The 17,189-nt window shown below is 42.4% G+C and overlaps 1 protein-coding gene across 5 annotated transcripts in view; it reads left to right on the forward strand.

The window, feature by feature from the left end:
- The first annotated feature begins 10,493 nt into the window (after window positions 1–10,493).
- The window catches only part of NOD1 (nucleotide binding oligomerization domain containing 1), a 49,022-nt gene continuing 42,326 nt past the window's right edge, over window positions 10,494–17,189 (forward strand). For 2 of the 5 annotated variants that reach the window (XR_002725566.2, XR_002725567.2), the window contains exon 1: window positions 10,494–10,797. The gene's annotated coding sequence lies outside the window, so the exon portion shown is untranslated. The remainder of the gene's footprint in view (window positions 10,798–17,189) is intronic. The other 3 variants (XR_002725565.2, XM_023188390.2, XM_023188389.2) reach the window with 3 other exon arrangements.

Consider the following 17,189-nt stretch of genomic DNA (forward strand, 5'->3'; position numbering starts at 1 on the left):
CATAGACTACAGGTTAGACCATATTTCACAGCTATCACAGTTCACTATTTCCCATATATCCTCCCCCATATTCTAGTTTTCTCCTTGTTCTTAATTCCTCCCAAGAAAACCAAGTTTGTCAGTGAGCAAGAACCCACTTACAAGGCTTATAGTAGTATAGTGAACAAGGCTCAGTTTTGCTGTAGATACTAAGAATTGAATATTATTCTAATAATCTCTCACATAAAATGACAACTTTGGTTAAAGAATTCAAAATGCTAACAATAAAAACCTTCATGTTTGCCTTTTAAGAAAAATCTGGGGCTGGGCACGGTGGCTTACACCTATAATCCAGCACTCTGGGAGACAGATGTGGGAGGATCACTTGAGGACAGGAGCTCAAGACCAGCCTGGGCAACACAGCAAAAACTCGTCTCTACAAAAAAGTTAAAAAATTAGGTATGGTGGCACATACTTGTAGTCCCAGCTACTCAGGAGACTAAGTTGGGAAGATCACTTGAGCCTAGGAGTTCGAGGCTGCAGCAAGCTATGATTGTGCCACTGGATTCCAGCCTGGGCAACAGAGCAAGACCCTGTCTAAAAAAAAAGATGAAGAAAGAAAAGCCTAATAATCATGAGAAATACTGTTTTTTTAAATTGTTTTCAAGGTAACATTTAAAATGCAAATGTTATATGTAGGAGGTTTCCCTTTCTACCAGTGATTTTGGCCCTCTAAACACAATACTGACAGATCCTGTATAAACTATAACAAATAGTTTTTGAAAACCACATCTGGACTTGCAAGGAAATAAGGAAAATCTTCAGGGTGTACCAATTCCTCCTCCACAAAAAGAAGAAAGATGAACTGTGAGCTGAAAGGACAAAGTACTGGTAAACAAATGATCCTGATGTTCTTGGGCACAAATGCCAATAATAGCTCTGGATTTGAACTACTAACACTGGAGCACCCTTGCTGCAGGACAGGAAAACTGAACCTAAAGACTCTGTATGAAGCCAGGATCCTTAAAGAGAACTAAAACGGTCCCCAGTTGGTAGCCCCAGCGGCTCCTGGCAGAAACAGAAGCAAATCCTCTCTGGAGAAAGCTTAAATTTAGGTTCTCAGGACTACCCTTAAAAATGTAAAAGATAAGGAAAATGATACATCATGAATGAGAGCAGAAAAAAACTGATTTGTTAAGAAAAAACACATTTAGATCCCCAAGGTTTTAAGATACTGAAATGATCGGCTGGGCACGGTGGCACACGCCTGTAATCCCACCACTTTGGGAGGCCGAGGGGGGCGGATCATGAGGTCAGGAGATCGAGACCATCCTGGCTAACACAGTGAAACCCCATCTCTACTAAAAAAATACAAAAAAAAAAAAAAAGAAAAAATTAGCCGGGTATGGTGGTGGGTGCCTGTAGTCCCAGCTACTAGGGAGGCTGAGGCAGGAGAATGGTGTGAACCCAGGAGGTGGAGCTTGCAGTGAGCCGAGTCCGTGCCACAGCACTCCAGCCTGGGCAACAGAGCGAGCCTCCATCTCAGGAAAAAAAAAAAAAAGATACTGAAACTATTTAAAACAATATGAAGTAAGTATGTATGGAGACTGGCTTCTGTGAAGATGGAATAGGTATGATTTTCCCTATTCCTCTAGTTAAGAGCAACTAAAATCCTTGAACATTACATATAAAACAAACAGAAGAATACTCTGAAAGGTGGAGAGAGGACAGGCTATTCAGGGATCTCAGGACCCAAGGCACAACATAATGCTGAATTCTCAGTTTTCTTTTGCTTCATATATCTCGTACTTGCAACTTAAGAAATCAGCAACTTGAAAGCACCAATGAGCACAGACACACACACACCCCAAAAGAAAAGCCTGCTCTCGTCAAAGAACCAGGACAACCTAGTATGACAAAGATTTTAGAGAATAATCAGTCTATTCCAGTTATACCACAGAAAAAATTGTGGATGCCAGTTTCCACTCATGCCAGCAAAGGTCAAGAGGAGAGCCTAGACTTCCACACTTGCCAGGCTATAATGAAGAACCCTAACCTCACCACCACCAGGTAGGGTCAGAAAAAGCTAAGTAGGGAGCCTTCTGGCAATAACAAGACTCTCTCCCTCAAGGTGTTGGTGGAAACCATGTGGGGAGCCTGGGCTTATACCGCCATCTGGCAGTAATAGTACCCCTGGCCCTTCCTACTGGGTTGGGATCAAAGTTCAAGTAAACAGTCAGGACTTTCACTACCTCTCAGTGGTAACTAAGCCACTCTTTTTGTGGTGTTGGTGGAGGTCACATGGGAAGCAGTAACAAAGCATTCCTACTCCCAGCCAAGAAGATATCATTAGAGAACTAGTGGGCAATTGAAAGTTCTACCCCTCCCACCCCTACTGTTACTCCTAAGTAGCAAGGTGCATTCCACCCACCCCGCCCACTTTGGTGACAACAGAAACTGAGTGGGAAACCTGAATTTCTACCCACACCTGGCAGTACTGAAGCAGTGCCCCCTCACTTTCTCCTGCTGAAGTGGTTTCAGAGTAAGCCAGCTAAAATAGTAAATTTAAATAAGATGTAGAATCTCATAACAATCTCCAAAATGCACAGGTTTCGATTGAAAAATCACTCATTTCAACAACCAGAAAGATCTCAAATTAAATGAAAAAAGACAATCAGTAGATGCCAAAACTGAGACAACATTAGAATTATCTGACAAAGATTTTAAAGCAGCCATCATAAAAATATTTCAGTGAGCAATGAGGAACATGCTTGAAACAAATGAAAATATAGAAAGTCTTGGCAAAGAAATAGAAGACATAAAGAAGAACCAAATGGAAATTTTAGAACTGAAAAAATATAATAACTGAAACTATAGACTCAACGGATGGGCTCAACAACAGAATGGAGGGGGCAGAGGGAAGAATCAGGGAACTGGGAAGATAGAGCAACAGAAATTATCCAATTTGAACAATAGATATAAAATATACTTGAGGGAAAATAAAACTATGAGAGCCTCAGGGACCTGTGGGACTACAGCAGAAGATCTAATGCTTGTGTTATGGGAGCCTCCCCAGAAGAGAAAGGGCAGGCTGAGAAAGTACCCAAATCAATAATGACTAAAATGTCTCTCAAGTTTGGCAAAAGACATAAACCTACAGATTCAAGAAATGGAGTGAACCCCTAACATAAAGAAATTCACACCAAGTCACATCATAGTTAAACTTCTGAAAACTAAAGACAGAAAAATTCTTAAGAACAGCAAGAAATGACACCTTACCTATAGGAAAAAAAAACTATTCGAATGACACCAAATTTCTCATCACAAACTGTGGTAGCCCCAAGGAAGTGGCACATTTTTCAAGTGCTGAAAGAAAAGAACCATCAACTAAGAATCCAGTAAAAATAGCCTTTGAGAATGAAGGAGAAATCAAGACATTCTCAGATGAGGGAAAACTAATAAAATTTGTTGCCAGAAACTTTCCCTAAAAGAATGGCTGAAGGCTGTTCTCTAAGCAGAGAGAAAATAATAAATGCAGGAACATTGGAACATCAGAAAGGAAAAAATTATCATTGTGAGCAAAAATATGGGTAAATACAATAGACTTTACTTCTCTTGAGTTTCTTTAAATATGTTTGATTGTTGAAGGAGAGATTATAACACTACTGGTTCTAAATATATGTAGAGGTAATATTTTAAATGATTATAAAAGGGGAGAGCTAAGGGAAATAAGTTTTCTGCATTTTATTTGAACTGGTAAAACGATGATACCAGTAGACTGAAAAATTATGTATATATACTACCTAGAACAACCACTAAAAAAGTATATAAATAGATATACTCAAAAACACAACAAATAAATCAAAATGGAATTCCAAAACAATGTTCAAGTAACCCACAGGAAGGCAGGGATAAGAAAAGAGAGAAATTAAAAACAGAACAAACAGAACATAAAACATGAAATGGCAGGCTTAAACCCTAACATATTAATGATTACATTAAATGTAAATTGTTTAAATACACAAGGTAAAAGACAGACATTGGCAGAGTGGACTAAAAATCATGACCCAGATTTATGCTGTCCACAGGAAACTTACTTCAACTATAACAATATAAGCAATTTGGAAGTAAAAATGATGGAAAAAAATATACAATGCAAACATTAACCAAAGGAAAAAACAAGTGGCTATACTAATATCAGATAAAGTAAATTTTAGAGCAAAGAAAATTACCAGCGACAGGGAAGGATATATGGTAACCCCTACCAATTCATTTAATGAAACTTGCATTATCCTGATAGCAAAATCAGAGACAAAACAAACACAAGTAAACAAAAATAAGCCAATGGATCAATATCTCTATAGATGCAAAAATCCTTATCAGTATATAAGAAACTAGAATTCAGGAGTGAACAAAAACAATTATGCATCATAACCAGGTGGGGTTTATTCCAGAGATACAATGCTGGTTCAATACTTGAAAATCAATCAAAATAAGCCACTTTTTTTTTTAACAGGCTAAAGGATAAAGTTATATGATCATATCAATTGGTGCAGAAAAAGCATTTGGCATAATTCAACACCCATGCATGATAAAAATTCTCAGAAAAATAGGAATAGAGGGGAATTTCAATAACTTGATTAACATCATCTATAAATTACCTAGAGCTAACATTATATTAATACGTAATAATAAAAGACTGAATGCTTTCTACCTAAAATTGAGAACAAGACGAGGATGTTTGCTCTCACCGGTCTTTTTTTTTTTTTGAGACACTCTGTTGCCCAGTCTGGAGTGCAGTGGCACAATCATAGCTCACTGTAGCCATAAACTCCTGGACTTAAGCAATCCTCTTGCATCAGCCTCCTGAGTAGCTGGGACTACAGGTGCACACCACCACACCTGGGTAATTTTTTAAAATTTTTGTAGAGATGGGTCTCACTATGTTGCCTACATTGGTCTCAATCTTCTGGTCTCAAGCAGTCCTCCTGCCTCAGCCTCCCAAAGGAGTGGGATTACAGGCTTGAGGCACTGCACCCAGCCTGCTGTTACCCATTTTATTCAACAGAGTGCTGGAAGTTCTAGCCAGTGCAATAAGGTAAGAAAGGGAAATAAAAAGCACACAAATCAGAAAGGAATAAATGAAACCATCCCTATTTTCAGATGACATTACTATCTATGTAGAAAATCCCAAAGAATCTACAAAACATATCCCTTAGAACCAGTAAGTAAGTTCAGCAGCATCATGGGATACAATATAAACACAAAAAATCAATTGTACTCCTATATATTAGAAATGAATACATGGACACCAAATTTTAAAATGCATTACCATTTACAATTGCATTTTGATTGTATATTTACTTATAAGATGAAATTCACATCACATAACAAAATTAATTTTAAAGTAAACAATACATTAGCATTTAATAAATTCACAATATTGTGCAACCACGACCTCTACCTACTCCAAAAATATTTTCATCACCCCTAAAGGAAACCACATACCCATTAAGCAGTTACTGCCCATTTCTCCTTTCCCCAGACCCTAGAAACTACTAATCTGTTTTTTGTCTCTATGGATTTGGGTATCCTGGGTATTTAACATAAATGGAACCATACAATATGTGACCTTGTATATGGTGTCTCTGACTTAGCATAATATCTTCAAGCTCCATTCACATTGTATCATGTATCAGTACTTCATTCCTTTTTATGGTTGAATAATATTCTGCTTTATGGGTATATCATAAATTGCTTATCCATTCATCTATTGATGGACATTTAGGTTATTTTCGCCCTTGATCATTGTGAATAGTGCTGCTCTAAACATTTATGTACATATGTTTGTTTGAGTACCTTTTTTCAATTATAGATTCATACCAAGGAGTAGATTGCTGGGCTATATGGTAATTCTATGTTTAACTGAGGAAATCCCAAAATGTTTCCCACATTGGCTGAACCATTTTACATTCCTACCAGCAATATATACAATTGCTTTAATAAAAAAAAAAAAGAGGCCGGGCGCGGTGGCTCAAGCCTGTAATCCCAGCACTTTGGGAGGCCGAGACGGGCGGATCACGAGGTCAGGAGATCGAGACCATCCTGGCTAACACGGTGAAACCCCGTCTCTACTAAAAACTACAAAAAAACTAGCCGGGCGAGGTGGCGGCGCCTGTAGTCCCAGCTACCCGGGAGGCTGAGGCAGGAGAATGGGTGAACCCGGGAGGCGGAGCTTGCAGTGAGCTGAGATCCGGCCACAGCACTCCAGCCTGGGTGACAGAGCGAGACTCCGTCTCAAAAAATAAAAAATAAAAATAAATAAAAAATAAAAAATAAAAAAATAAAAAATAAAAAAAAAAAAGAAATACGTAAGTGTAACTCTCACAAAACATGTGCAGGACTTGTATGCTAAAAACTATAAAACACTGATGAAAGAACTCAAAGAAGACCTAAATAAATGGAAAGGCATGTCATGTTCATGGATTGGAAGACTCAACATAGCAGAGATGTCAATTCTCCCCCAGACTAATATGCAGGTTAACAAAATTACTCTCAAAATACCAGCATAATTATTTTTCTAAAATGTATATGGAAAGTAAAGGGAACTAAAACCATTTTGAAAAAGAAGAATAAATTGAGAGGGATCACTCTACCCAATTTCAAGATTTTACGTTATTAGCATGGAGATAAACACATAGATCGATGGAACAGAACAGAGAATATAGAAATAGACCAACACAAATATACTCACCTGGTTTTTTGGAAAGGTTCAAAGGGAATTTAATGGAGGAGGGACAGTCTTTTCAACAAACGGTGTCAGAGCAGCAATTAGACATCCATAGTCGAAAGAAAAAGAAGAAAATAACCTTGACTTATGTCTCACGCCTTATACAAAAATTACCTCAGAGTGGATCTTGGGTTTAAATGTCTGACATAAAACTATAAAACTCCTAGTAAAAAAATAATAAATAAATAAACATAGTCAAAAATCTTTGCAATCTAGGGCTTGGGAAAGAGTTCTTAGATTTGACACCAAAAACATGATCCATAAAGGGAGAAATGGATAAATTAGACTTCATTAAAAACCAAACCAAAACCAAAACCAAACAAACAAAAAAACCTTTGCTCTGTGAAAGACCCTAAGAGAACAAAAAGACAAGCTAGGAGTGGGAGAAAACATTTACGCACTAAATATAGAACTCTCAAAACTCAACAGTAAAAAAGTAAACAATCCAATCAGAAAAGGAAGCAAAGAGGCTGGGCATGGTGGTTCATGCCTGTAGTCCAGCATTTTAGGAGGCCAAGGCAGGAGGAGCACTTGAACCTAGGAGGTGGAGGCTGCAGTAAGCCATGATCATACCACGGCACTCCAACCTGGGTGACAGAGTGAGACCCAGTGTCAAAAACTAAAAAACAAAACAAAAAAAAATGAAGAAAAGCCACGAAGATACATTTCACCCGAGAGAAGACACAGCAAATAAGTGCATGAAAAGATGTTCAACATCATTATTAGCAACCTGTGAGACAAAGGTTGCAGTGAGCCGAGATCGTGCCACTGCACTCCAGCCTGGGCGACAAGAGTGAAACTATGTCTCAAAAAAAAAAAAAAAAAAAAAAAAAAGGAAAGAAAGAAAGAAATGATAAATACTTAAGGTGGTGGACACTCCAAATACCCTGACTTGATTATTACAATCTATACTTGTAACAAAATATCACATGTACCCCATAAAAATACAAACATTATGTCTCAATAATAAACTTTTTTAAAAGCAAAAACAACTATGAAATAGTTTTTAAATTTTAAAATCAACAAAGAAAAGGAGACTATTAAAAATGACCAAGAAAGCTAGAAATAGACCAAAAAAAACCCCTAAAAATCCTAGAAAATAAAGATATTATTGTTAAAATTAAAAACTTAAATAGAACTTTAAACTAAATTAAATTAAAATTTAGTTAATTTAGTTAATTTAGTTAACTAAATTAAATAAAATTTAGTTAAATTAAAAACTTCCTACTACTGCTATAACAAGTTACTATAAATTTAGTGTCTTAAACAATACAAATTTATTATCTTAGGGTTCTGGAGGCCAGCATTCCAAAATGGGTCTCACTGGGCTAAAATCATAGTGTTGGCAGGACTGCATTCCTTCTGGAGGGTCTGTGGGAGTATCCATTTCCTTGTCTTTTGCAGCACTAGAGGCCACCTGCATTCTTTGGCTCAGTCTCATTCCTCCATCTTCAAAGCCAGCAATGTTGGCCGAGTCCTTCTCAGGCTGCCATCTCCCTGGTTCTCCCTCTTCTGCCTCCTTCTTCCACTTTTTTTTGTGATTACATTGTGATTACGTTGGGCCCACCTCAATAACCCAGGATAATCCCTCCATCTAGGTCAGCTGATTAGCAATCTTAATTCCACCTGCAACTTTAGTGCCCCTTTGCCATATTCACAGGTTCCAGGGGTAGGATGTGGACATCACTGAGGGGAGATTACTCTGCCTGCCATAGACAGGTTAAAAAACAGATTCAAACATCTACGAAATAATTACTGAGTCAAAAGACAGAACTGAAGTGACTCAGAATGCAGCCAGAGAAACAGGATAAGGAAAATAGAATGAGAAGTTACTACATGGAAGGTTAAGTTCAGAATCCTAGAGGAAAATGAAAAACAAGTGTCTAATTTTTCTACCATAGGCTCGTATAAGGATAGACTGGAGGAATTAGTATCTGTGAAGGAAAATAAATCTTGGAACCCCCAAATCACCAAGCTAAAGGGAAAAGTCAAGTTGGGGTCTGCTTAGGGCAAACCTGCCTCCCCATTCCATTCAAAGTCATCCCTCTGGTCACTGAGATAAATGCGTATCTGATTGGCTCCTTTTCCTTCGAAAAGGCTAATCAGAAACCCAAAAGGATACACCGTTTGTCTCTCACCTACCTGTGACCTGGAAGACCTCCCTGCTTGAGTTGTCCCACCTTTCCAGACTGAACCAATGTTCATGTTACATATATTGCTTGATGTCTCATGTGTCCCTAAAATGTATAAAACCAAACTGTGCTCTGACCACCTGGGGCACATGTCAGGACCTCCTGATGCTGCATCAGGGGTGAGCATCCTCAACCTTGGCAAAATAAACTTTCTAAGTTAACTGAGACCGCCTCAGATATTTGGGGTTCACATATCCTAGTCATCATTCCAGTTCTTACTGTCATGCACGTCCATGTGAAGAGATCACCAAACAGGCTTTGTGGGAGCAATAAAGTTTTTTAAGTAAAGGGAGTTAGGGGGTGAGGCCTTTTTTTTTTTTTTTGAGATGAATCTCGCTCTGTCACCCAGGCTGGAGTGCAGTGGCGTGATCTTGGTTCACTGCAAGCTCCGCCTCCCGGGTGCCAGCCATTCTCCTGCCTCAGCCTCCAGAGCAGCTGGGACTACAGGTGCCCGCCACCTCACCGGGCTAAGTTTTTGTATTTTTTAGTAGAGATGGGGTTTCACCGTGTTAGCCAGGATGGTCTCCGTCTCCTTACCTCATGATCTGCCAGCCTTGGCCTCCAAAAGTGCTGGGATCACAGGCGTGAGCCATCGCACCCTGCCAGGGTGGGGCAGTTTTATAGGATTTGGGTGGGTAGCGGAAAATTACTGTCAAAGGGGGTTGTTCTCTGGCAGGCAAGGGTGGGGGTCACAGGGTGCCCGGTGGGGGAGCTTCTGAGCCAGGAGAAGTAATTTCACAAGGTAATGTCATCAGTTAAGGCAGGAACCCGCCATTTTCACTTCCTTTGTGATTCTTCAGTTGCTTCAGGCCATCTGGATGTGTAAGTGCAGGCTTGGGCTCAGAGGCCTGACCTTACAAGTTGGCACATTTGATCCTATCAACTTTACGTTTGCAGTTTCACATTTGATTTAAGAACATACTTTCTCTTTCTCAGAAAGCAGCCTCTGATGGGAATTTTAATACTCACAAGCATTAGTGGCTATATGATTGAATGTACTTCTTCAGTGTGAATAAGTGACAACTTACTGTAGCATCAATATCCTTTATGGACACGTTCTCCACTCAAAACGTTTTAAACTATTTTATTGGGGACGTTTACTAGCACGTTAAAAACTCCTTTACAACTTATTACAGCATATGCATAGAACATAAAATGTGCACTGCCAAGAACAAATTTAAGGATAGGAAGAAAAGCTTAGATTTTTAAAAAAGTATAAATTGAAACGTATGCAGTGTTATTAAAATTTGATTACACTAAGCTCGATTTCCTCAGGACCACGTGTCGCGTATTAACAAGTTTCCCTATCATGTCCAGGCCTTGGCTCTGGTTGCAGGTGCTGGGTAGGCACTTTTAGGGGGACGGGCCTGGCACCACGAATTCCCAAGTGTGTCACCTTCTGGGCGAACTTGGGCCTGTCCACTCGGCCTTGCGCGGTGGCATCGGCTGCTCACCCTCTCGCACCAGGCGCCCCTCTGCGTGCAGCTTCTTTCGCCCCCCCCCCCCCCCCCCCCGCCCCGCCCGATCCGGACTAGCTGCAACAGCAACACGGTGGGACCCTGCCTTGACCGCCCCCGCCCGACCGCGGCCTCTCCCAGCAGCCGGCAGGCTCTTGGGCGCGCCGACAGAGGGGCGCGGCTGAGGCTGTTGTCGCGGCCAGTTCCCGTTCCGGGCCCGCGAGGCGGCCGCCCCGGTCCTGCCCCTCCCTCGCGCAACTGCCGCCCAGCGCCCTCCCGGGCCACGGCGCTCCCAGGCCCCGGCGCCCTCGGACCACGGCGCTCTCTGGGCTCTTCTCTAGCTCTCAGCGGCTGCGAAGTCTGTAAACCTGGTGGCCAAGTAAGTCCCAGCGACTGGGGATTCGCGCGGGGCAGACGCTTTCGGGGATCCTGGGCGCTGCGAGCGAGGAGGCGCAGGGAGGCGGGATCTGCGTGCGGGCGGAACGCAGCGCCGCTCTGGAGGAGCTCTGGGTGGAACCAACCGGAGACACCCGCGAATTTGAAGAATGTAACGAAAGTTGAGAGGGATGAACTGCACCGTCAGCGGAATCGTTTATCCCGTTGTGGTCGAAGGCAGGGGTTCTCAATCGTGCTAGCATCTTAGAACCACCTGGGGAGCTTTTAAAATCCAGAGGTCCAGGCTGCACCGTAGATCAATTCCGTCAGAATTTCACGGAGTCAGACCCAGGACTCCGTATCTTTTAAAAGTTCCCCAAGTGATTCCAGCGTACAGCCAGCGTTGGAGGGTTTGTGACCAAAGGCTGGAAGGGCAGACAGGGGCCTTCATGGAGTCTTCATGGAGTCCCGCCTGCAGACGGGACAGCTGCTCCCAGTGTCCTGCTTGGTCCTGGAGACAGGGTGAGAACTTCCCTTTGGTTTCAAGCTCCACAAAGTAAGGAAATGAGACAATGCTTGGCAAGGTCGCCTGAATATCACATTCAAAAAAGCCTCCAATGTGCGCAGTGGTTTTGGCACATTGTGAAAAACATAGGAAATGACAGATGATGATGTCCCATTGGCTCTGCATTCTAGGAGACGTTTCGGTTGTTGGTGTTTGAAATTAAGTCTGGGGAAGCTAGTAAACCCATGGCCTTGATGACTTCTGGCCTTTCTGCTTTAAGGGTGAAGCCAGGGCTGGGCGCGGTGGCTCACGCCTGTAATCTCAGCACTTTGGGAGGCCAAGGCGGGTGGATCACCTGAGGTCGGGAGTTCAAGACCAGCCTGGACCAACATGGTGAAAGTCTGTCTCAACTTAAAAAAATAAAAATAAAAATAATTAACTGGGCGTGGTGGCACGTGCCTGTAATCACAGCTACTCGGGAGGCTGAGGCAGGAGAATTGCTTGAACCCGGGAGGCAGAGGTTGCAGTGAGCGGAGATCGCTCCCTTGCACTCCAGCCTGGGCAACAAGAGCGAAACTCCGTCAAAAACAAACAAACAACAACAACAACAAAAAGTGAAGCCAGATGCCGTGCTTGCCAGTATTGAAGATTGAACTATCACTTTCAGGGAAGAGTAAAAGATTAACTCCACGAGGCATCTTAGAGAGGAGTGGATACCCTGTTCTCACCCGGGCGTAGATGCCAGGGGCCAGGTAGCTGAAACCCAGGCAAGCCAGGCATTGACAAAGTACAGACTTCTACCGAATATGCCAGACAGATAAGCAAGCTATGTTTAAAACAAACAGCAGTGTGCTAGAAGAGGGGTCTTTCAAAGATTGTAAGAAGAGTAGGTTTTATTTTTGTGGAGTGGAGAAATAAGTTCACACTTTGGAACCCATCAAATCTGGATCCAAACTTGGATTCTATCACTTCTATGCTGTGACTTTGGGCAAGTTCCTTGACTGCTCCAAGCCCTTGTTTTCCCACCTGTAAAATGAAGAGCAACTCTCTCCTGAGGCTAGCATAGTTCAGCGAGATGATGTGCATCACACACCTGGGAAGTGGTGGCGCTGGCAGGTGCTCAGGCAGGGGTAGTTATTAGACACTGGAGTGGCAGTTTGTGCCTGTCAATTGTTTACTTAGTACAGCCACTATGAGGGAGAATGTTTGTATAAAATGTCCCCTTCAATGCTCCGTTCCTTCTCCCACCCTGCTGCCCAGCTCAGGGCCTTAGCAGGCTTTAAGTCTGGAATCTTAGGCTGCAAATCCTCTCACTCCCCCAGGGCATATTAATGGCTCTGGAATACAGTTTTACTGCATGTGATAGAAATGAATGTTTTGACACACACACAGAAAAACTGTTCTTAATTTTGAGACTTCCTCCCTTCTGTTGCCACATATATATCTTTTAAATGGCTTTCCAAGAAAGCTGGGCTGTGGACAGGGTCTCAGATTAGTGTATGTGCACACACACGCATGCTGGCAACATCCTCACACCACACCCTTGATGTTCCTGTTTTGCTCCTGACTCTCGGCCTAGGGACTGTGAATCTTTCTTCAATGACCAAGGACAGTCAGGGATCTGAGGAAGGGAGAACCCAAATTCTACAATTGCTGGTGCCTGCGTCCCAGCTGGAACTTTACCCTGATACATGCTCTGTGCATCATGGACGGTCACTTTGATCCTAACAGCAGCGCTGTTTGGATTAGACATCAGAAATAGAAACAGTTAGTAATATAGGCATAAAGATCAAGTGTTTTTCTAGTGTATGTGTGATCCCTGATATTTGCTTACACAAGACTAGCAAAGTCTTATCTCTCATTCAAAGAAAAGGATTCAATATTTGCCCAAAATCTAAGATATGAACGTAGGATTTAAGGTTTATGTTACTAGTTTCTTCTATCATTCTTATTATTGGGGGGATTTGTTTTAGGCGAGAAGAAATTAGAAAAGCTAAAATGTGTACTTATGCTGAATTTTTGTCATGCAGAGGCTCTAGGTATCTTGCAAGTTTTCAGAAGTCCTGTTTTCTTTTATCTTCTGGGGACAGTCAGTTGCATGTCACACAAAGGGCCTTCTTTGATTTACCCAAAAGGTCTGAACTGGTTTCTAGAAAAACTCTTTAGTGCATCAAATACTCGCTGAGGGCAAGTGTTGTTTCTAAACTTGACTCTTGTGGTAAGAGGTGAGTAGTCACTGGCATGTCCGTTAGTTGACATTTTTTACCCACACTAGAAAGTTCATCCAAGCAAGACTTCCTGGCTTGAACTCTTATTTAAACATGTGTTTTATCTGGAACTGCCACAGACCAAACTGTGGGCAAAGATTCCTGTGCAGAGTTGGCCAAGGCAGGCATGCCACCACCTCTTCCCTTTGCCATCCTCCCTGTCTCTGGAGCCATTGAGCCAACTGGGGATGATGCCACTCTGAAGAGATCTTACCTTGGTCCTCTAATGCGGCAGAGTTCCCTGATGAGGCATGTCCTTAGAACCAACAAGGCAATTTTGCATTATACTGTATGGAAATTAATAGTTACTCTCTAGTAAACTGCCACTTTAGAATTTGTTTTACTGAAGTGTCCTTTTCCTCCAGATTATAGAACACTGTAGTAAGGGCCCAGATAATTGCAAAGTGAATATCAGATTAGTGCCAGGTTTTGGCAGATTAAGATTTTAATAAAGCACGAACATCTACCATGATTATGTTTGTTTCAGAAAGTTGATATCCCTTGGCCTTCTGTTCTGTCATTGCCACCATACAGGTTAGGGTCAGAATTGGGAGAATGTAGTCACTTGGTAGATATTTTCAGAGCCACCTGCAACTGGGCCTGGCAGTCACATATTGCTAAGTAAACTCCTTACATGGTAGCAGAGCCAAGAGCAGATGATGATTTACTTCGGAGAGTATTCTTGTTCTAATTCCCAAAAGATTAAAGGTCTAATGAGTAAGAACTTCCCCTGCTTCTTGTAACACATGCCCAGGTTGCTGCCTATGACCTCAAAACCAAACCTTCTTGGAAGGAATTGGGGGAAAGCTAGGCTTTTTTGGTAGGGGATATCCTAACTCCTTACAAGACAGGCCCCTTCAGTGAGTGGGTCATTCCTGGACTCCATTTAACAAAGCTAGTGTTTATTCTTTTTTTTTTTTTTTTTTTTTTTGTGAGACAGAGTCTCACTCTGTCACCCAGGCTGGAGTGCAGTGGCGCCATCTTGGCTCACTGCAAGCTCTGCCTCCCACATTCACGCCATTCTCCTGCCTCAGCCTCCCAAGAAGCTGGGACTACAGGTGCCCGCCACCAAGCCAGGCTAATCTTTTTTGTATTTTTGGTAGAGACGGGGTTTCACCACGTTAGCCAGGATGGGCTTGATCTCCTGACCTCATGATCTGCCCGCCTGAGCCTCCCAGAGTGCTGGGATTACAGGCATGAGCCACCGTGCCCAGCCTAGTGTTTCATACTTAATATGAAAACAGGCATGTTGATGATTTCAAATAGAGATGTTGGATCTATAACGTATACCAGACATGTAGGGCTGAAATGGAAGAAACAATGGGTTTTGGAGTCAGAACTGGGATCAAGTTCCTATTTTATTCCTTAATTCAGGGGTCCCCAATCCCTAGGCCATGGACCAGTACCAGTCAGTGGCCTGTTAGGAACTGGGCCACACAGCAGGAGGTGAGCAGCAGTGAGCTAGCATTACTGCCAGAGCTCTGCCTCCTGTCAGATCAGCGGCGGCATCAGATTCTCATACGAGGGGAATAGTATTGTGAACTGCACATGGGAGGGGTCTAGGCTGTCCATTCCTTATCGGAATCTAATGCCTGATGATCTGAGGTGGAACAGTTTCATCCTGAAACCATCTTCTGCATACCCCCATTAGCCCACCGTCTGTGGAAAAATTGTCTTCCACAAAACCAGTTCCTCGTGCCAAAAAGGTTGGGGATCACTGCCTTAACTAACTGTGTGACATTCGCCAACATACTTAACCACTCCAGCTCTGTGTCCTCCTTTGTAAAATAGTTACAATAATGCCTTTCTTGTTGGGTAGTTTTCAGTATTTGATGAGCTAATCTATGAAAAGTGCTTAACACATCACCCACCTTCTAGTAAGTCATGATTATGATGATAAAGATTATGATGATTACTTTGGTTCCAGGGCTGGTCTTTCCTTCTCCTAGTTGTGTGACTTCAGATAAGGTTTTTAATCCTCTTGAGCCTTGGCTTTTGAATCTGTAAAATGGTCTAACTCTACCTATCTGGAAAGATTGCTTTGAGGCTTGATTTGATTACATGAAATGATGACAGGCCTGATCTGGTAGACCCTAAATAAGACTAGCATTTACATAGACTTCCTGTGTCCCACACTGGTCTAAGAGTTTAGGGTTTTTGTTGTTTGTTTTTTAGCACATTTTATCTTCCCAGTGACCCTGCGCAGTGGTTGTCATTTGCCCTGTTTTATAGAGGAGACAACTGAGGCTCAACAAGATTAAATAACTAGCCCAAAGTCTATCCCAGGACTTGAAGCAGAGTCCCTGTTCTTAACCACTGCCCCAGCTGCTCAGTGAGTACCCCAGTCCCTGCTTATTCTACCTACCTCCTGAAGCCCATCACCTACCATTAATAGTCAGATGTGCTTATGCTCTGTGTAGGGCTGTATTTCTGGAAAACAGAGCCCCTGCTTCCAAAGAGCAGCTTACTTAGGAAGTGAAAGTGGAGGCTCACTCCTCCTGTCACCTCCTCCCACTTCCAGATAACGTTAAACCTCATCCATTGCTTAGGCTGGTTAATCTAATATCAACTGAAAAAAAAAAAAATCTGACACTGGTATTGACTAACATTATTAGAGTGGGTTACAATGTTAGTTTTGAGATAAATGTCATCTTGATGCACTGAGATTGTTAGTCTTTGTATCATAAAACATGCCTTCACCCAGACAGATGTGGGGGGTATTTGGAAGACAGAAACCAGGCCTAGGAAATCCCAGGTTGAGACTCAGGTAGACAGCAACAATATTGAAAACAATATTACATCGAAGGTGCAGTGGTCTATTCTAAGTACACCACCTTTTTTGACATTCCTTACTCATCCTCCCTCTCCTTTACCCCAGTGGCTTTGGCCTCTTCTTGAGTTCTGGCAATCTTCCCTGAGGTCTGGGTAAGTGTAATTTGGGGGCCCAGAAAGGCAAATTCTCTGTTGAGTGAGGTGTGGCTGCTTTAGCATTCCTGATAATGAGGTAGTAATTGTTTTTCTGACTTTCTGTGGTTGTGAAGTGCTCTGCTGGCCCCCCACCCTGGTGTGGAAGGCTGTTAGAAAGCTATTTGTAGCTCTTGGTTCCTTCTGGCATTTTGGGGCTTCAATTCTGCAACATGTTAATTCAACAAATATTATCAGAAAATCTTGCTGGTGCCAGGAGTCTACTAAGTACTTGGATTACAGCAATGAATGAAACAGACCCAGCCTCTGACCATATGGAATTTGTAGGCTGGGGGTGGAGAGGATGTCCTAGTCAGCTTGGGTTGCTAAAACTATCATAGACTGGAGGGCTTAAGCAACAAACATTTATCTCTCACACTTCTGCAGGCTGGAAGTGTGAGACCTGGTTGCCAGAATGGGAGTTTGGTGAGGACCCTCTTCCTGGTTTGTGAAAGAGGTCTCTCATGGCTCTTGCTATAAGGGCACTAATCCCATCATTGGGGCTCCACCTCCCTGACCTCATTTAAACCTATTCACCTCCCAACAGCCCTATCTGTAAACACCATCAAACTGGGGGTTCTCCCTCACCATGTGAACTTTGGAGGGACATAAACAACAGTCCATAATTGGGAGGTTGGGGCAGTAAGCACACAAGTAAAT

Source organism: Piliocolobus tephrosceles, chromosome 8 (genome assembly GCF_002776525.5).
Source record: "Piliocolobus tephrosceles isolate RC106 chromosome 8, ASM277652v3, whole genome shotgun sequence".
Taxonomy (NCBI): Eukaryota; Metazoa; Chordata; class Mammalia; order Primates; family Cercopithecidae; genus Piliocolobus; species Piliocolobus tephrosceles.